Consider the following 22,529-nt stretch of genomic DNA (forward strand, 5'->3'; position numbering starts at 1 on the left):
GAAATAAACAAAACAGTCTTGTACTGCACTTAAACGGAATAACACACATATCAAACTTGGTGTTGTTAAGAATTACATCAAACAGTTGGTTAGAGTCAACGAAACTGTATTCCTATATTTGAAAAATAATGCCTTTCCAAAACTTACCGTTGAAAAACTCCGCGAAGGTAGTTTTTTTTATTGTATATGTAGAGTGAAAATCTCTCAAGTGGTTGTAAACCGAATAAAGTGATTTGTGCGAAAATATCTTGACCATCCAATTTTGGGTGGCCTATTTGAGACATTTTCGCTCATATATTTTATTATAACTCTCTCTTACTTTAAGAACCCTATAACTTTTATTTCAGGCTTAACCCTCTAGTAGGCCAATTTTTTTATGAGTTGAAAAATTCAGGAATGGGTGATTTTAGTACGAGAAATCTAAAAATGATGGAGACGGGCTCGCCGATATACTTTGACATATTTTCAGCTTTCTCTTACACAATGTTGACCTATGAACCGGCAATCCCGTCTGCAGACGGTCAAAAGTGCAAACTGGGTTTTTATATGTCGGCAAGCCGGTCTGTAGACGGTCTGTGTTCGAAAGAAATTTTCTCCATTTCGAATGGTGACATAATTATGAAACTTATATCAAAATACGGTGCTTTTAACTACGAAATCCACCGAATTTTTTTATATCAAACAATTTTTCAAAAGAAAAAATTTCTTTAATTACGAAATTACTAAATAGCAAGAAATAATTAATTTTAACCGTGTCTTTCACAATCTGTAATTCAACTGCCGATTAAAATAAAACGGATTGACATAACGGATTCAAATTTACTTCTCCGTAAGGGTACGATTTTTGTCTAAAGATCGTGCTTTACGAATGTAGAAAAAAATTATTATAGGTGCACTAAAAAGGTGTTTAGTCCCGACCGTCTGGAGGCGGTTCAGCCTACTAGAGGGTTAATGGGCCGGACATCAGAAGAATAATGAAGGATCAAGGCTTCTTGGAAATTCTTGATGGCACAGCAGCCGTTGCATGGGATGCAGTTCGGGCTTTAATTAAACACGTTCTGTGTAAAAATCGTTCACCGGAATATGCCATTTTTGTTGCGAACTTGATGGAATCCTTTGACGCCTTTAATGTGGACATGTCGCTTAAAATCCACATGCTACACAGTCACTTTGACTTTTACGAGCAACAGCTTTCAACAGAACCCGACGAGGTAGGAGAGAGATTTGACCAATCTTTTATGTGTTTTGAGGACCGATTCGCTGGACAACGATTGAATTCAATGTTGGCGGACTTTTGCTGGTCGATCGCAGGAGGCAAAGGATATTAAAAAAAATCAAAACATGCCAAAACTTGATTGAAGAGAACCCAAATTTAGGTCCAAATGTATATAAACTAATATTATAAAAAAATATTACGAAATAAAATATGAGTTGTAACGCAAAACCACATATCTGAACAATCAGTTGTATGGGAGCTATATGTTATAGTGAACCGATTTCCATGATTTTAACAAATAGCTAAGGTAATATCAAAATACAGTCACGTGCAATTTCAGGAAAATAACCTTAAAACTGAGGTAATTATTAACAAAAAACCTAGAATTTAATCAGACGGAGGACGCCATTGAATTTAAAAGATCCCAATTAAGTAAGATCAGGTTTCAAAACCTTTGCCCAGAAAAAAATTCTAAACCTGAGCAGTGTTTTAAATGACGAAAAATTCACTTTCAGAACTCTAAAACTCCCCCCCTAAATATCTCAAAATTTTGACGTGATACGGATTTTCTGAAAACGCCATCCTAATCTAGAGGCCAAAATTAAGTTTACGTATTTGGCCGTTTAGCTGTGATATTTTTGCCTCCCTACTGTGTTATATAAGGAAAATCTGCAATCAGAAATAGCCTTGGCATTGGAACTTTGGAGGCAATTTTACTTACAAAACAACTATTTAAAAATAAAACCTCTTTTGTTTTTAGTGCGATTTGTAGAAAATTACAAAAGTTTATCAAGAAATATTGTATTCTAAGGAATAATCCTGCCTGATATACATGTATTATAGATATGATTTACGGAATATACTCAGAAATAATAGTTTTATATATTATTAAAAAATATTGTCCTTATTATCTCATTATAATTATTGATATTTCTTGTTTTTTTTTTAAATAAAAATGTGAATAAAGTAGTAAAAGTTATTTTGGGGGAATGCCATAGAAAATAGGGGATATTTTTTAGGAATTCGGGGGAATGCGCCTTAAAAGTTTTAATCTCTTCTCCTAACGGCAAATGGTTTTAATGAGAAGCCTTTTGGATATCAGAAATATACTCGGAGGTTTGCCACTGCCTACAGAGGGGTCGAACCCTGGACCTACCGAGCGTTAGCGCGCACACGACACCGTCGTATTAATGTACATAAAACAAAAATTATAAGTGCGTGTACATAACCGGAAGGGTATTTGTTGTTCACATTATCAATTTCTGAAGCTTTTGAGCTCTGTAAGGCCTTGACTTTGCGACCGCACATAGGGGTATTTGAGCTATCTAGGTGGCCATAAGTGAATTTTGCAAAATTTTAAGAATTAAAAAAGTAGTTACATTAGATGGAGAAAATTCCGAAGTGCATTTCCCAGTCGCTCTCACCTTTCTAACTTGTAAAGTGAACGTTCACCGTTGACCGGTATTAAGGCACGCTTTGCGTGACAGGTTCGCATTGACCGATAAGATAAAGTGTATGAAAATGCACGAAGCATGCCACATAAATCGTCTTAGCTGCAGCGCGAAACTCCCTTCTTTTTGCACGTGTTGACCATGAGGTGGTTTAATTTGTTTTGGTTTGTTCAAATTCGAGGTTTCATGCAGAAATAAAAAAATTTAATTACATTAAAACTAATTATATAAAATCCACAGCAATTTTCACGAGTAAACAAGCAGTACAAAATTGTTTCCTTGGCGTTCATTGTGGCATACCTTTTCGTCTTGCACTTTGTTGTTAAAGTTATTAATGCCACGCAAAGTAACAAAATTTTATCTGGCATGACTTTCAGAGTATTCTAACGCTGCCATAAATTAATTTTAGTTCTCTGGTGAGATTGTAAGAGGGTTAAGTAAATATTTTTTGATCAGAGACTCGTTTAAAAATATTGTTAGGGACGTGGATAAAACAGGTAAGAAGGCATACATTTGATATATTTCACCCTGTCTTTTATTGATAAGATTTTGTTCTAAGTACTACCGTTGAAAACATCGTTTTAAATTGTTTGAATATACATATTTTTATGTTGTATAACATAATTTTACATTTAAAAACGATTTTATTGTACTTCCGGGCTCTTCCGGATTATTGTTTTAACTTATAATGAGAGGTTTAAGTAAGTTAGTAATTGGCCGAGCTTCTTCTCCGATTTGTGGCGTGCGCCTTGATGTTGGCACACAAAGGGGAGGGACCTACAGTTTTACGCAGACCCCGAACGGCGGTTGTATTTTTTTGAGAAGCTAGTTTTTCATGGCAGAAATACACTCGGAGGTTTGCCATTGCCTACCGAGGGGTGACCGCTGTTAAGAAAACACCTTTTTTTCTACGTTTTTTTGCAATGCCACCCCTTTTCAGCTATGGTAGGGCTGCCAGACGGCTTGGTTTTTCATGATTTTTCCTGGTTTAAGGCAAATGTCCCGGCGTCCAGGCCCACACTTAAATTGTCCTGGTTTTTTAATGAAGATCAATGAGGACACTTATTTAATTTGTGACAGATTTTTGCTATGAAAAAATGGTTAAGCTTTCTATTATAAGTAATCGCAAATCGATAACGAAACGTTTTTTCTAACATATTGAACTATATATGAGGACACTACGTTCTCTCTTATTAGCGTGTTATATTAAAGTTTACTCTTTTATCTTGAGGAAAATACCAAACAAAGTGCAAGTTCCTGAACCGGTGAACGGCTGAGGGATCATACATACTATTCGGTAGATAATCCCAGCAGCTAAAATATCTTCCAAAGGGCTTTTCCTAAAGTCATGAAGTGGCACAAATTGAAAGCTTCTGCTTTCGCTACCCAAAGAATAACTTCCAGAACGTCTTTTGTGAGACGTACTTTAGAAGGAGAAAATACAGCTGCTACGCTGGTTTGGTCATGTCGTACGAATGGGCAGAAACGCTCTAGCTTTGCTGGTAACAGAGGGAGATGAGGACATCCTCTGTGTTCGAAAACTCCAAGTGGAGAAGGCCTTACCGATTATTTTGAAACTTTGGACACCTACTGCAGACTTCCCAATGATGGTTACAGGCTGATAATAATTCGATATATCAAGGGAGCGTGGCATCTCCCATACAAATCGAATTTTTCATACCGCATTTCTTTACTAGTATTTGTGGTATAGTCCTGGATCTTGGTATGGATATATTTTAAATTAATCCCGTACTCATGAAGAAAAGTGGCGCTATTGGAAAAGGAGACATGGCGTCTTCCAAACATACTGAAACATTTACCTATGACTCTGGTAACACATAAATAATTATTTGGTGAGTAAACTCCTCCTAAACGACTGAAACGATTTTAATGAAATTTTGTGTTTGAGTTGATCCCTGTCGAATTATTACTAAAAATCATATTTATGATCCGATGTAGCTCATATTCGAGATATATGTTAATGGCAGGGTGGCGTTAGAGTCGAGTTATTGGTAAAAATCGTCAAGTGAAGTGATTCGGAGACACCAAGGATCAGAGTTAAATTACCACCGTTAAATCAACCACCAGAACCAATGTTTTACAGCGACTAAACAGATGAATGCCTACAAATACAATTGATGAAAGCCTACAAACAGCGTTGCCAAACTTGGACGTGTCCGGCCAAATCTGGTCGGAATGATTTGCTTTGGGCGGTTGGGCGGCTAGAACTAATTTTGGCCAGTTTTGTAATATGAATATTTTTTTGTGGACAAAATTTATTCTGTGCCTACAAATTTGCAAGTTTTTTATGTATAAAAATTACTGTACTCTAAATCAAACACAGCTCCAAGTTGGGCGGTTTCACCTTAAAATTAGAGAAGAATAAGGACCCGGTTATAGTGGAAGTAACGGGACGGAGTGAACTGTCACTTAATTATCTATTATATAAGAAATTAATACAAATGGTCATAAGGTAATGCAAGGTTATCAGGCCGATTCTGAACAGGAACTCCCTGGGAGTTTTCTCTCTTTTCCCTTTCCTCCTATCATGAATAAAAATTCCCTGCGGATTTTTTTATATTAAATGGCGGAGGTGAGCTGTCAAAAAAGTGTCAAACAGCTCTTGCGAAGTTTGAATTTTCTCCTTCCAAATTTTCGGGGAAAATGCTACTTCCTGGGAGTTAATTATTGGAGGGTTTCTTTCTCGGGAAAAACAAATTCCCGGAGAACAAACTCCCTGGGAGTATTCAGAATTGGGATGAATGTAAAAGGGAGGAATCTAAAATCCATACATCCTTACGAATTCGCAACAATTTGTTAGGATTCGCCCCGTGCATTATAACAAGGGCATTATTCCTATTAAAGATGCCAGATCGAACCAAAAAAAAAAAATCGAATTTTGAATCGATTCGAATCGAACTAAAAGTAATCGATGCAGGAGGAAATCGTCAAAAAGTAGATCGATCTCCCAAGATCGATTCATATATTTTGTCAAATAACATCTTTTACTTAATTTTTATAAAGAAACAAAATACTCGGGGATCTGACTAAACTTTTACTGTAAGTAATTTTTAAAACATACATACATACATTGTCCATAACGATTTCAAAATCCACATTTATTCAAAACCTATCAAATAGCTATCAATCCGTAAAAAGGTAAACAAAAAAAAACAAAGATATGAGATAAGGTTATATTATATTAAGGGCCGTTTTATAATATAAATTTCAAATTGCCTGACAATGAAATGACCACTCATCAGAAACTATGGATGGGTAAATTCGATATTCGAAGCTTCTATATTGGAATTTTAGTCCAATTTTAGCTCCAAAATGGCGAATTTTTGAAATCGAACTTTGTGTTGCTAAAATTCGGATAGAATCGATTTTTTGTAGTAAAAATCGAATTTCATCTTTATTTCCAAAAAATCAACTCTTCAATTTTCTTCTTTCTGACTAAATTTGCCATCACTGTGTGTGGCACTCCATTTGTCTTAGAGATGCAAAAAATCTGTGCCAAGAAGGAACTGTTATTCTAAACTTAAATTTAAATTTTTTTTTTGTAAAAAACTAGTTTTTTTGTTATTTTTTTATTTAAATGTTTAGAGGCTTTTACGTTGGTGGCATGAAGCTTTTGCCTGAGAAGACACCTAGTAAAATTTTCCAAAGAATAATTTTCTAGAATATATCAATCCTCTAACGATTTTCCAAATTTGCTTTTCGCGGGATTTCTTGAAGTAAGGGTCAAAATGACCCTTTAGGCGGGAGCCAATGGGTTAAAATGTTCTACGAAAATATTTCCCATTAAATTTTATTATACATATATGTCTTAACCTTTAATTTCACTCAGACATTTATTTTAACTATTTTTTCGACTTTATTGAAAACTACTTAGGACGAGACATGAAAACTTTAGTAGGCCATGAAATAAAAATACGAGCTAACTTTTGCAAATCCACCGAGTGTTTTATTACTGGATGGGTATACTTTCTGAAAATGTTAACAAAGCCCGGGCTGGTTTCGGCTGTCACACAGTGCACTAGGGGAAATTTGAGCCTATTTTGTGGCCAAAAGTCAATTTCTTGACTTGCTTGAAATTTATTTGTTTTTGTCTTATCTTACAGAGAATACTTCAGAGTAAAAAACTGTATACTCTGTTTTTAGATAAATTAACTTATCGTTGATTTGGTAACCCTCAAACAGGTAGTTTCGAAATTTTCTGTAAACGAAAAATGTGTACCCCGATTTTGTGCCACTTTCAAATGCGTGTATCTCGTAATCTATTTGCTGCTTTTCAAAAGTGAAAAAGGGAAAGAAAGAGTGACGGTTAACAGAATATTTACCAATTAAAACTTGTATTATAGTTCAAAGGTTGTGCCAAAGAAACGTCCGCATTTAAGTGACTTCAAAGTGAAATTGTACAATTAAAAAAAGTTTATTTAGTGTTTTAAAAAAATATTTAAAAACGTTTAAAAAAAGTCTTCACAACTCGGAAGAATAGTCCCTGATCTCTTATTTCCTCATAATCTTATACCCATAGTGCAGTATAATTTGAGTTTAACTTTTTAGACAGGTGGCCACTCTTTTCAAGCACCTCAAAAATATTTTAATTGTTGCATAGTATTTTAAGCACAACACTTCTTTAAAAATAAAGTTTATTAAAAACCATTTCGATTGGTACCCATATTGGGGTAATTTATTTACCTTATTAAATAATTTGATTTTGATTTTCTTGCATATGGGCAATGTTCGAAATTCGGAAAAAATCGAATTTCAACCCCCCACTACCGATCCCTATCAGAAACTTCATAAATTTTTAAACCAAATTTCCGACAGGCATTGAAATGACAAGAACTGTAAGCCGTTTTAAAAATGCCATGTGCGAAAAAACACAGTGACTATTTGTATGAACGTAATGATATGGGTAGTGTTTAAAGCCCAACATGATTAATAAAATTTTTCTCGTGTAATGCGTATTGTAAATTCTGCATTACATAGATTTTTTTTTCAATACAGACGTCTTTTCACACTAAAAGTATTCTTACAAGATATGAGTTTGCATGTGTACATTAGGGTGGTCCAAAAATGCGGGTGAAAAAGTAAAGTCGGAATTTGTATGCTCATACCCCCTAGGATTGTTCTATACCGAAAAAATATGCCCTTATTTTTTTATTTTGAAATCAAAAAATATTTAGAGGTCGCTCAAAGTGCCTAAAGTTTTCCATGTATTTTATATGGAAAAAAAAACTTTTCTTAGAAATGGTATAGAATCAATATTTTTCTACCAGAAAACCCTGTTTTTCTGCAGGAGATTGCCAGTAATAATACCCAATTGTTTATATAACCATTTTTTCATTGCAACTATAATTTATAAGTCCGCCAAAAACTCCGAAAATTGCAATGGGGCGACTGATAAAAAATCGTTAGTACTAAAAAATGGTTAAATAGATAATCGGACATTATTATTGAAAGTCTCCTGAAGAGAACCAGAGGTTTCCGATCGAAATATATTGACTTTCGAGAATTCTATACCATTTCTACGAACAAATTTATTTTTCCCATATAAAAATACATGGAAAACTTTGAGCGTTTTGAGCGACCTCTAAATATTTTTTGATTTCAAAATAAAAAATAGGGGTATACTTCCTTTCGATATACAACAATCCTAGGGGGTTGGAAACCATTATAATTTCGACTTTACTGTTTTTGGACCACTCTAGTGTACACGCCACTGAAATAACTATTTATATTGGATTTCGTGGACCAATGATACTCTCTCATTTTTAAATTGCCACCAACTTTTTCACGGACATAACGCTTTTGTTAGGTTATCTAAGACGGCAATGGAGGACATGCCTTCTGGCGACCACAAAACCAAACGTGAACGTGAATTTTTGGTGAAAATGTTGCTCTAAATGTTTAAAAAAAAAAAAAATGGTTTTTGAGCGGGACGAAGTTCGCCGAGTCTGCTATTTAGTTACAGCTTATTCTTTTTTAGAGACACTCATGTACGTACCATCCTACGAAATTGAGAAATCAGTTTTCTCACACCAACGTACACATAACCTCTAGAGGTCAAAAATCAACAATATAATACAAATTAAAAAACGAAAATAACAATAAGTTGGAGTACCGATTCAAACAATGCGCACATACTGCATACAAACATAAATATGTATGTATGTACACATTTTTATGATTTTTTTTTTTTCGTTCGCTACATACAATATCATTAGAGAATATAAAAATCACACATGGATACAATGGCTCTGAAGCACACATTGTCCGTGCAGCATGTTCATAATCATGGCAATTCATAGTCCGTCCGAATTGAGGGTGTAAACAAAGGTCAACAACAATTTTGCGCGGGGGACGTGGCCAGTATTCGAATTTGAGCTGAATCAATTTGAGTTGATGAGAATTTCTGTGCTGCAAATTTTTCTCAACCCATTGTAGCAACGTTGTTATGGCATGGGATTAATATTCATATGCCCTCTTATTTCGAACACTTGTTAAAGGCGATATGCATAAGCATTGAATATATGAGAGTGCGAGGACTATATTCATGTGCATTCATATGTATGTATGCTCGTATTGTAAAATTCATTGGGCGCGTTCATAAGACGTAGCTGTTTAGCTCATCTGCTACGAAACTGCTGGCAACTGTTGAACCTAACAATTACGTCTTTGAAACGGCTTGTTGAATATGCTGTCAATTGAACAGCTGATAAATGTAAACAAATGCAATTGCAACAAATATAGATAGTTGCGCCGATGGTATTTAGAATTTAACGCTGAGCTGCCGCCGTTTTGAAAAAATCGTTCAATGTTACAATGAATAAAACAGTGTAAAATTATATAGCAAACATCTTAAAAACATATATTTAGAAACGTAGTATTATTATAAAATATTTTAGTTACTTTATCACATCAGTAATATAAAATAGAATAAATTTGTTTGGAACTGCCACCTAACAAAGCGTCTTTAGATTTAATATAAGCGGCGTAAGTCTTTTCGATCAACTGTTTAGGCTAAACCCAACACGTTGAGTTCAAGTAGCGTGAAAATTTTCCGCTGGAAAAATGGCGTTAAGTTGCCAACTGTCGAGCTCAGCGGCACTACTCAACTGTGCGTTACTAAGACAACAGCGAACGGTTGGACAACAGCTACGTTTAATGAACGCGCCCATTGTTATCCCTTTTCGTAACTGCATTGGACCAGCGTACGTTTTTGCGCCTTCGCCATTGTTTTTAAGCTCAAATGAACTGGAACTTAACCGGATCGCGCGCTGTGGCGCTGGTTTGGGCATCAAAAAACCTCTTTCATATTTATACATACGGTTATATGATCAATAATAGGTCGTAAGCAATACATGTTCGGTTTGGTAGCTTGAATTCAGCAGTATTTTAATACCGAGTTGAAATAAATTCTATGCGCTATCCTTTGACTATTGTTTAGAAGGATTTTATTGTTTTTGTATGTTCTTTAGAGAACACTGTTGACTATTTTGAAACATAATCTTGCATTAGACAATGTGCATTCGTTTGTACATTAAATTTGTTCGCGCTCCGTATGGGAACACTCCATAATTCCGAAAATATATAACCCAGACAAGTAACAATTCAGAACAGACATAATGCAGAGTTAAGAATATCTTCTTCCTCTTCTTTATTGGCGCTGTAACCGCCTACGCGATTTTGGCCGAGTCCAAAACAGCACACCAGTCATTTCTCTTCTGTGGTAACTGACGCCAATTGGAAATGCCAATTGGAAATGCCAAGTGAAGCCAAGTCCTTCTCCACCTGGTCTTTCCAATGCAGAGGAGGCCTTCCTCTTCCTCTGTTACCAGCATCGCGGCCCGCGTGGTATATTTTCAGAGCAGGAGCGTTTCTGTCCATTCGAACGACATGGCCAAGCCAGCGGAGCCATGTCTGTATCTGCTGCACTATGTCTGTATCTGCGATATTCGCCATCACCAACGCGTAAAGGTCCGTAAATCTTTCGCAGAATCTTTCTCTCGAAAACTCCAAGAGTCGCTTCATCAGATGCTTTCGTTGTCCATGCCTCCGCGCCATACACCAGCACACGCATGATGAGTGACTTATAGAGTGTGGTCTTTGTATGACGAGAGAAGACTTTACATCTCAATTGCCTACTCAGCTCAAAGTAGCACTTGTTGGCAAGAGTGATTCTCCGTTGGACTTCAAGGCTGGCATTATTATTGGTGTTAATGCTGGTTCCCAAATAAACGAAGTCGTCTACTTTTTCAAACTTGTAACTGTCAACAGTGTCGTGGGTGCCAAGACGCGTATGCTCTGGCTGTTTGTGTGATGCCAGGAGATACTTCGTTTTGTCCTCGTTCACCACCAGACCCATTCGCTTTGCTTCTCTATGCAATTCCGAGAAAGCAGAACAGACGTAGCCCTTGTTTTTTACCGATAATAACGATGTCGTCGGCATACGCCAGCAATTGTACGCTCTTGTAAAGTATTGTGCCTGAGCGATTCAGTTCTGGGGCTCTTATTATCTTCTCCAACATCAGATTAAAGAAATCACACGAAAGAGTGTCCCCTTGTCTGAAACCTCATTTTGTATCAAACGGCTCGGAGAGGTCCTTCCCTATTCTGACGGAGCTGGTGGTATTGCTCAACGTCATTTTACACAGCCGTATTAGTTTCGCAGGGATACCAAATTCAAACATCGCGGAATAGAGGCAACTTCTCTTCGCGCTGGCGAATTGATCTATGGTTAATTTTCCAGGCCCAAAGCCACACTGATAAGGTCCAATCAGTTCGTTGACGGCGGGCTTCAGTCTTTCGCACAATACACTCCTTATAACTACGATGACCATCCGTCCTGTATTATAAGGGAAAGCCCTCTTTTTTGACCAATTGTTCTGGCAATTAATTTATTTTATACGGGACGCCAAATGTTCTGTATTTCTTTTAATGTCCTGTATTTGCCCTGTATTCGGCGTTCAGTATTTTGACGCCTTAAAAGCTCGTTAAAATGGCATGCCTATGAACCAGTTTTAAATGATGTGAAATATGATCGTAACTTTTTCCATAAACAGTTATTCAGCCCTATTCTGCATTTCGACTCGAATCAAAATTTTCTCCGTTTGGCAACTTTGGTATTCTGCGTTCCGTTTCCTTTCGACCAATCTTCGAAATTTATGATTATACCTATTCTACATTTCCGGAGTTCCGTTTTTCTAAGTTGCAAATTTGTTGACGGAGAACGTTTCGATTGTTATTTTCGTGGATTTCAATAATAAAATTTTATAAAAAAATTAAGTAAAATATACTGTGCATGATTGTAAGTCATCATAAATGAATTTTCTCCATTTCTGTGTTTTTGCAGCGGTAATACGGTCAATACGAAAAAATTGGCTCAAATATTAGCAACCAAAAGGGATATTGCGCGTGGTTGTTTTCATTATCTATAAATAAGACTGTGAAATGCACTGAATACAATTTATTCTTTGTATATAAAATTAATAGAAGTATGTACATACATACATACATACATAAAATGTGAAGTTACATAAAAAAAGATGCTTTTATTATTGCACTTGTTTTTACTAACTTTTGAAAAAGTGGTGCGTATGTTGTCGAATTCGAATTTGCTATGGAGCTTTGTTCTTCCTTTCCTCCTGACGGCTTTCAAAATGGAATTCATTTGCGTTCAAATCTTCCACTCTGTGTAGAAAATGTTGTGTAGTGCTCAAACAACGTTTATAATTTCACTGGCTTTGAGCGATAAGTAATACAATTCGTGATGAATTTAGGACTCTTCACTCATCTGAGAAAGATCAAACATGTCCGTAAATCTCTGCCTTTCAATTTCCGCATCAGCAATCTGGGAGTCGTTCTCCTCTTCAAGCAATAACGCCGTGGCTATGGATTTCATTTTTATAATTATGTTTCCACTTAAATAAAGCACAAACGAAATTTTATTTTTAAATTACAATGATGTAAGATATATTTAGTTATTTTAAAGTATTTACAAACTTTAACTTCATAAGCTGCTATAGTTTGGTGGCAAATATTTCTTTTGTTTTGTTTCGATGTCACACATTCCTAGGCAAACAGCTGATTTCGAAAGATGTTTTCTCTCTCCCTCTTCCTCTTTCGATCAGATCGTAACGCGGAATACCTAAGTTCGATTCTTGCGGAGCGGAATGCGGGAATGTAATCGAAATGCAGAATAGGGCTGATTATTTTCTAATCTGAATACCTGTGTTTCGAATCGAGAGGAACACATACAGGGACCACAATATAGATTATGATTCTACATTTTAGCAAGGTTCGGCTATTTTTTTTCTTTTGTTTATCTAATGTTTATTATTTTTTTAAGTAAAGCTTTTCCTAACAAAAACTATATCAATTCAAAATTCCGACTTTGTTCAAAAACTATGAGAGTTATTTCTGCAAATTTTCACCAAAATTTCAAACTTTATAATCAGAAAAAATTTGCAGTTTTGCAGCTCATTAAAATTGAGTATAATAAAGTACAAGTGCAACGGCTGCTCATTTGCTTCCCCATCAACAAATGGTCGGGCAGGTTATTGTACGAAAAAAAATGCGTAGCACCGTCGACAAAAAAAAAGCAAAAAAATTAACGGTAAGTCCTAGCTACTTAAAGTTTGCATTTTATCTTAAAAAAATTTAATAAAACTTTTGTAAAAAATTTTGCGGAGTAATATCGAGAAATATATCCTACAAATTTGTGATGTTACTATAAGCATGCTGTTTCAGTTCTAATACATACATACATATCGTCGTTTAAAGTACAAAACCGCGTATCAACAAAATGCAAAACCGCGTATCAGGATAATGCAAAACCGCGTATGTGAAGTTGCAAAAATTATTTTCTAGAGAGTAAAAAGACTCATATTTCAACATGGTTCTATTTTTAGAAAGCAAACGCATTTCTGGCTAGTATTTTTCAGGACGAATGGACAAGGATTGAGCCAAGAGTTTGTGTGAGCAAATCCAATTTTTGGCTGCAAATGTCAGTTACGCGGTTTTGCAGAATGACGATACGCGGTTTTGTACTTTAAACGACGACATGTACTTGAATAGCTCGGTTGGCAGACCATCAGTTCCAGTAGCTTTGTTGTTTTTCAGCCGCGTAATCGCTATTCGTACCTCGTCACAGTCAGGCGGTGGGACGGCTACTACATCATCATCGACTGGGGACCCGGGTTCGTCTTCTTCACTACTTTCAGCGCTGATACCATTCAGTAGGTTGTAAAGGTGTTCCCTCCATAATTTAAGTATATTCTGGACATCGGTCACTAGGTCGCCATTGTTGTTCTTAAAGGAGTTCGACCCGGTCTTGAAACCTTCCGTAAGTCACCTAACCCTCTGGTAGAATTTTCGGGCGTTCTTCCTGTCGGCCAGCATCTCAAGCTCGTCGCACTCACGTATTTCGGCCTCTCTCTTCTTATTACGGCAAATACGTCTCGCTTCCTTCTTCAGTTCCCTATAACGGTCCCACATGGCTCGCGTTGTGCCCGATAGCAGCGTAGCCCTATAGGCGGCGTATTTTTTATCTGCGGCTGCTTGACATTCCTCATCGTACCAGTTGTTCTTTCGGGCTCGCTGAAATGATCGGGAAATGTGGTTCCACTGCTCGCGTATGTCGGATTGTTGAAGAGTGGTCTCAGAGAGCAGGTGTGGGAGTCGAGTGGCGAATAAATTGGCCGTCTGTTGTGACTGCAGCTTTTCGACGCTAAGCTTTCTTTGCATTGTTGGGCGCACATTTTTTGCTGCACAGAGGCGAGTGCGTATCTTGGCTAAAACGGGATAGTGGTCAGAGTCGATGTTTGACCCTCGGAGTGTACGTACGTCTGAAACGCTTGAAGCATGCCTTCCGTCTATCACAACGTGATCGATTTGGTTTCTCGTTTTTCGACCTGGAGGCAGCCATGTAGCTTTGTGGATGTTCTTACGCTGGAACCTAGTACTACATATTACCATTTGTCCTGGCGAAGTCGATCAGCCTCAGTCTGTTATCGGACATTTCGTCGTGGAGGCTGAATTTTCCGACAGTGTCGGGGACAGCGCTCATACCCAGCAAAAAACACGATTACCACAGAAACGAAAGTGGAAACGAGCTAGGCGATGGGAATCGCTTACCCTTTCGCTTCAAGAAGGCCTTATTTTAACATGGGCATGTCATTGGAGGTAAGCCCTTACCCGCAGCATTACCTTCAAACGAAGGGAGAACGCATGGATAAACAGAATGCAGAGAAGCGACAAAGAATGCCTTACAGAGAAGAATGCCTAGATAAGTACATACTTATTTATATTAAATTGAAATCAGAAAATGTCTTAAAAGATTAAAATTAATAAAAATTTTTATAAATCAGCTTTTATACATACATATGTATTTATTTAGGTATTTAGATTTTCTTAAAAGTCGGGATGTACATACATGCATATTTAACTAACCTTAAAATTGTACTTCCTCACTCTTGTACTTCACTTCATTGACTGACTTCAACTTCGCTGCAAATTGAACAAAGCAAAACATGATTTTTATGCGAGACAAATTTCCACAGAAAGTAACGGTAGAAAAAGAATTTTTGGGTATTCATTCTATTTTTCAGCTGACTACGATGCAGCATTCTACTTTGCATTCTCCGAAATGAAGCAAAGAAGCGAAATAAAAAAAATATTGTAGGACATTCTACTTTGCATTCCCTGAAATGAAGCAAAGAAGCGAGACAAATAAAATTTTGTAGGACATTCTACTTTGCATTTCCGGAAATGAAGCAAAGAAACGAATTAAAAAAGAAATATTATAGGACATTCTACTTTGCATTCCACGAAATCAAACAAAGAAGCGAAATAAATAAAATATTGTTGGACATTCTACTTTGCATTACCGGCAATGCCTAAAAGAAGCGGAAAAATTCGAAGGCATTATAACGCTATGCCTTCTAGAACACGTTACCACTAAAAGCGATTACCGATTTTTTGCATATATGTACGTTCCAAGCGCTCATAGAAGAGATCCTTGGACGCCTCATAAGCATATCTTAACCAGACAAAATTCAGGCAAGGCCAAATCCTACAGCTGTAAAAGTGTCGATGGCACTATTGTAGTATCTATGTTATATATTTTTCGCCACCCTCGATTATGTTTGGACACCATGGATAGTCCGGCAGATGCGTGATTCAGTATTTGTTTCTTGTTTTCATTGAATTCTTTGTTTTTACACGCAACGAAAACTAATATTTTGTTTGCTGCTTGTACCTCTTACTAAATAATAGAGTAACTAAAATCTTCGATATCCAAAAAACTTTTCAGTAACTGTACTTCTGTATTAACTGTTTAACATTTGAAAAGCGTGTTCAGTATGCAACAGGCGCATCATTTTTGAACGTAAGTTAAAATAAATCTCCATATCAAAATTGGGATAAAACTTTATACGAGACTATCAACGATATATCGAGAGTCTTAAAAATAGTAACAAATACTCTCGATGGTCTGACTAGTGACAGCTCTACAAAATCCCGACTCTAAAGCTCGAGAAGACATAATCCAGACAAAAGAATAACAAAACTAAATTAATTTTTAGTCGAAGATCGCCAACGTATAAAAAGTTGGACGCAAAACTACAAAATAAAAATGCACTAAAAATAAAAATGTTTATATTTTGTGGGGATATTTGTGTCTGAATATTATCTATATCTTTCGAGATTGGGTATGTCGTCATACACCTCTAATGAACAGAGAAAAAATATATTGAGCTTCTCCAAGCGATTATAAAACTCAAAAAATTTTATAACTCGCACTTAAGAATTTCAATCCAATTCGCGGTTATTTGCAAGCTGGTTCATGTTGAAAATATGTTAAAAAGTCACTCTGAGAAAATAGAAAACAATTTAGAAGTCAGACTTTTTTCAAATCCTCTGGTAGAGTGCTGAAAATATTTCAATTGTTGGTGGAAGTGGATACAAATTCGTTACGCAAATTTTAAGAAAACTCAAGTAAGGCAGCTATTTCATATCGAAATTTCATTTGCAAGGTATAAAGCAAAGTGTACTAAACCTAGAAACTTAACCTTATTTCATATATGACCTTAACCTTATTTCAGTGGCGAACAAAAATATTGGCGCAGTGAATTTTTCGCAATAGATGCAAAGTTTTTTATTCTAATTTACTTTCGATAATTTTTTATAAAAATATAGTACATACAACACCAAAAAACATTAAAACCAACAACCACATAATCAAGTGTGAATTGCAGCGGAATAGCTGCGCTTGATTGTGTTGGCTTCACAAATGAAGAAGTGGGAAAAGAGCAACGATAATTAAAAGGCGCACTTAGCACAGTGCGTAGGCAACTGCCTGAGTCGGTGGAATCGTCGGTTCGAATCCTACTGAAATAAGTCTGATGAGGAAATGTGGTGATTTCCAAAACAGCTATCACTTCTACCATTTGTTTTGTTTGTTTTTCAAATTATTGTTGCTATTCCACAATAAGTTTTTCATTAAAAACGGCCTCAAGCTCAATAAAAATTGTTGAAAAAAACATTAAAATAAAATCTCTTACTTACCGTTGACTTTTGGCTATTTTTTCCACGCAGGTTCTTCCATACAATGAATGTATGTTCGGCAATTATTTTTTGTATGGAGGAAATGAGCAACACCTTCCACTAAAAAAATGCCAAAAATCAACGCAATATTCTAGCCTCTTCAAACTAAAATTGGATGGATGAATAGAAAGTTGTAAATAAGTATGCAAATTTTTTTAACTTTTTGAGTTTTACACAAAGTTGTACATTTCTACGATGTGTATTAGGGCAGGGGTGCAATGGGGTAAAGTCGTTGTGCTGGGTATGCAGTTACAGTTGCACGGCTATACTCAATCCCGACTCTTGCGTCCTGGTTCGCGCACTCTGGACAACGTGAGCAACCTATGAGCGAGATGCGGTAACCAATCCGAGTGGAGCCTTGGATCGCGGCAGAAAGAGAGGGAGCTTTGGTGGGGCCACTCTGACTTATTCGGTTTAAGGGCTCACTGAAGTCAGCAGCGTCTGTTCACCAGTAAGTGCGGCTGCAAGCGGGTGTCTGTCTTGGAGCAAGCGGCCCGCTTTATAAACGTGTAGTCGGTTGCGAAACCACTCCCGTCCCAACAATGGATTGCGCGCCCGCTATGTAAAAACCGGCTTCAATTAAAAAGAGACACAAACGATTTGACGATTTGAGGGCATGCCCCTGGAATGTCCTCTGCCCGGCTGGTTGATGTCCTCGTAAGATCGAAAGCTGACATCACCACCATCCAATAAATGCGCTGGACGGGGCAAGGCAAACAATGTCTGGGGCCTTGCGACGTATACTACAGCTGTCATGTAAAGGAGCGCAAATTCGGTGTTGGATTTGTGGTTGGAGAGAGAATCCGTCGCCGAGTACTGTCATTCACCCCGGTGGACGAGTGTCTAGCCATAATCTTCAACATCTCGCTCATCTGTGCCAATGACCCGACGAAAGAGAAGGATGAGGTATCCAAGAATCTCTTCTTTGAAAGCTTGGAGCGCACGTACGACCACCGTCGGAAAATTCAGCCTCCACGACGAAACGTACGACAATAGACTGAGGCTGATCGACTTCGCCGGGGCCCGAAACATGGTAGTATGCAGTACTAGGTTCAAGCATAAAAAGATCCATCAAGCTACGTGTCTGTCTCCAGATCGAAAAACGAGAAATCGAATCGATCATGTTGTGATAGACGCAAGACACGCTTCCAGCGTTTTGGACGTACGTACACTCCGAGGGCCAAACATCGACTGTTGTTGCAGCCAAGATACGCACCTGCCTCTGTGCAGCAAAAAATGTACGCCCAAATATGCAAGGAAAGTTTAACGTCGAAAAGCAGCAATCACAGCAGATAGCCAATGCATTGGCTACTTGACTCTGATACCTGCTCGCAGAGAGCGCTCTTCAACAAACCGACATATGCGAGCAGTGGAACCACATCTCCCGCTCATTATGTACTGCCGCCGAAGAAGTAGTCGGATTTCAGCGAGACCGAAAGAACAATTGGCACGATGAGGAGTATCAGAAAGCTGCAGTAAAAAAAGATATCGCTTACAGGGCCACGCTGCGATCGGGCGCCACGCTGCGAACGGGAACTCTATAGGGATCTGAAGAGGGAACCGAGACGTATTTGCTGCAATAAGAAGAGAGGGGCCGAAATACGTGAGGGCGAAGAGCTTGAAATGATGGCCGACAGAAAGAATGCCCGACTATTTTGCCAGAGAGTTAGGCGACTTACGGAAGGTTTAAAGACCAGGGCACACTCCTGTAAGAACAACAATGGCGACCTAGTTACCGATATTCAGAACGTACTTAAATTATGGAGTTAACATTTCTGCACCCTACTGAATGGTAGCAGCTTGGAAAGTTGTGGAGAAGAAGAACCCGATCCCTCAGTCGATGATGACGGAGTCGACGTTTCTCCGCCTGACTATGACGAGGTACGAATAGCAATAACGCGGCTGAAAAACAACAAAGCTGCTGGAGCTGACAACCTGCCAGCTTAGCTATTCAATTACGGTGGCGAGGAGTTGATAAGGTGTAAACTTTGTATATGACTGGACCTTATTAGTGTGGCTTCAGACCTGGCAAATCCACCATAGATCAGGTATTCACAATACGCCAAATCTTGGAAAAGCCCCGTGAGAATAGGATCGACACTCACTACCTATTTGTCAACTTTAGAGCCGCTTTCGACAGCCCTAAAGGGCGTTGCCTATACGCCGCTAGGTATGAATTTGGCATCCCCTCAAAACTCATATGGCTGTGTAAAATGACGTGGATCCCTGCTGGTAAAGCCAAACGGCACAATCAGCCTCCTATAGGAAAGCCTACAATAGGAAAGTTATATAGCTTGGGTGTTATGGAATGAAATGGGGGTGAAATAACACAAACAGCAAAAACGCAAAATTTGCTTTATTTCACTTTTAAATGGGAAATAATACCAAAATCTGAGTTTTGCTTTATTTCCAACAAAAAGTTGGAAATGAAACAAATTTTGCCTTATTTCCCATTGCTTATTTATACTATTTGTAACAAAAACAGTTTACTGTCAGAAGGAAAAAGAACTTTGTTTATTCCGAAAATACAATTACACAAATATTTTTACTTATGAAAAGTCTAGCAAAGTATAGGAAAGCGTCGTCTTTAATGACTGCTCGGCATATTGGACATAGCATATTTTGTATGAATTTTGTCTGCATGCTTTATAATATGTTGAAAATAACCTTAAAATCTTTGCAGGGAACCAGGCGGCTATAAACAAGTGAAGTAATAAAACAGCTTTATCTTTTGACATTCGGCTGCCTTATAGACAAATTTTAAAGGCAAACTTTCAAATAAAGCGGTGGCAAAATCTTTCTTCTCGATCTAATTACTTCACCTCGTATAATTCCGCCATGGCATGGAACAAAAAGGTTGCCGTTTCTGTTCGCAGCATAAGTATAACACAGAGAATATTGGTTTGAGTTTTATCTTCAGTTAAAATTTCTGCATTGTCATCACTTGCTATATCCGACCTGTGGATTTCGTATACGAAGACGAACATGTGGCACGAAATAATGAGGTAAAAATATATATTTGAACGTATACTCGGTACAAGCAGGTGGGATGAATGGCGCAATAAACAGGTGAAGTAATAAAATAGCTTTCTCGCTTTATTTTCTGACATTCGGCTGCTTTATAGTCACAATTTATAGGCAAACTTTCAAATAAAGCAGTGTCAAAATCTTTCTTCTCACTCTAATATAACTTCACCTTAGCCCAATCACTTTAGATTTTTTCAACGAAAAAATTCCGGGAAGAAATTTTTGTCGCAGTTACGTTGACGCAGGTGTCTCCTGTTTAGGTGAACACAAAATGGAAATTTTTCCCCCAATTGCGATACGGGAAATATCCGCCATTTTGGATTTAGTGTTTTTTACGATTTGCGTGCGAATTTAACATTCAATTTTTTCAACGAATAAATTCCGGGAAGAAATTTTTTCACGCTGTTAGGTGTCTCCTGAAAATGTTTCCCCCAATTGCGATATGGGAAATGTCCGCCATTTTGGATTTTGTGATTTTTACGATTTGCGCGCGAATTTCGCGTTATATTTTTTCAATGAAAAAATTCCAGGAAGAAATTTTTGACAATTTTTTTTTTTGAAAAATTTCTTCCCGGAATTTTTTTCAATCTTACGTCGATTTTGGTCTAAAGTGATCGGGCTAGCCTGGTATAATTCCATCATGGGTGCGGTGCATGCAATAACACCATATGCAATAATTCTGATTACTTGGACATTAAAAAGCAGTTTCACAAGTGAACTAGTGCCATTTTATTATTATTCTTTTTTCTAAACGGTTAATGACAGCAGTGGATAATTGCGAAAGGAGGCAAGGGGGCGGGGGACGAGAGCGCGACGTCGAACGCGGACCGCCGCGACCCTGGGCACTTTCAAAAATTCTATACTTACAAATCCCTCCATTTAACTTGTTCATGTACTACTTTTTGTCAAATGTAACTGGGAGACTACCTACATATGTGCACTAATTTGCTTTATTACTCAATTGTTAAGTTTAAAAGTTGGTCTTATTGCTCAACTAGAAATGAAATAAAGCAAATTTGCGTTATTGCCGTTTGTGTTGTTTCACCAGACACCATTATATACAATAACCACTTTTTGGCACAGCATGTGTTTTTAACGGCATTAATTAAGTCATCAAAATTTCAGAATCGTTGTTTGATTATTTAGTCTAGACATTGTTCTTAAATGATTGTACTCACCTAAACGTTTAGATATTTCAGAATTATGCATTTTTGGATTATCCTGTGCAATTTTACGTCGTTGCAGTCGAGACCAAACCATGAAAGCGTTCATTGGCCTTTTGATGTGCTCTTCGTTTTGGCGTTTCGTTGTATTTTGTATCATTAGACTAAAGAACACGTCGCTATAAGGACAAGAGAAAGAACCTATAGAGAAAGCATTTACTATTTGATAGAAAATTAAATGATTATTATCTAACTAAAATTTAAATTAACTTGTTTTAGGGAATATGTAACCGAAAAGAACCGGATGAAAACATATTTTTAGTAAAACCAATATAATGATTTAATTAAAAATCTAATGTTCGATACATTTAAACAAGCACTTTGGTGACTGCATCTGGATGTTACTGCGATAGGAGAGACCTGCTCATATTTTTTTTTTTTAAGTCCCATATCAACGAATCGAAAAATATAAAAGTTTGAATCAACCCCTTATTACATTGTAGGTAAATTTTAAGGTTTTGAAATATCACCGCTAAACGGCCAAACACGTAAACTTAATTTTGGCCTCTAGATTACGATTGCGTTTTCAGAAAATCCGTATCATGTCAAAATTTTAAGATATTTAGGGGGGAAGTTTTAGAGTTCTGAAAGTGAATTTTTCGTCGTTTAAAACACTGTGCTCAGGTTTTGAATTTTTTTCAGGGAAAAGGTTTTGATAACTGATCTTACTTAACTGGAATCTTTTAACTTCAATGGCGTCCTCCGTTTTTGCAGATTGGTTCTAGTTTAGATAACGGTGCTTGAAAATCTGCTTAAATTTTAGGTTTTTTGTTAATAATTACCTCAGTTTTAAGGTTATTTTACTAAAATTTTGCACGTGACTGTATTTTCATATTACCTTAGCTATTTCTGAAAATCATGGAAGTCGGTTCGCTATAACATATAGCTCCCATACAACTGATTGTTCAGATATGTGGTTTTGCGTTACAACTCATATTTTATTTCGTAATATCTATATATATAAAAATGGTGTGAAAAATGTATAGTAATTCATCA

This window comes from Rhagoletis pomonella, unplaced genomic scaffold (assembly GCF_013731165.1).
Source record: "Rhagoletis pomonella isolate Grant_MI unplaced genomic scaffold, Rhpom_1.0 Rhpom_scaffold_00005, whole genome shotgun sequence".
Lineage (NCBI taxonomy): Eukaryota > Metazoa > Arthropoda > Insecta > Diptera > Tephritidae > Rhagoletis > Rhagoletis pomonella.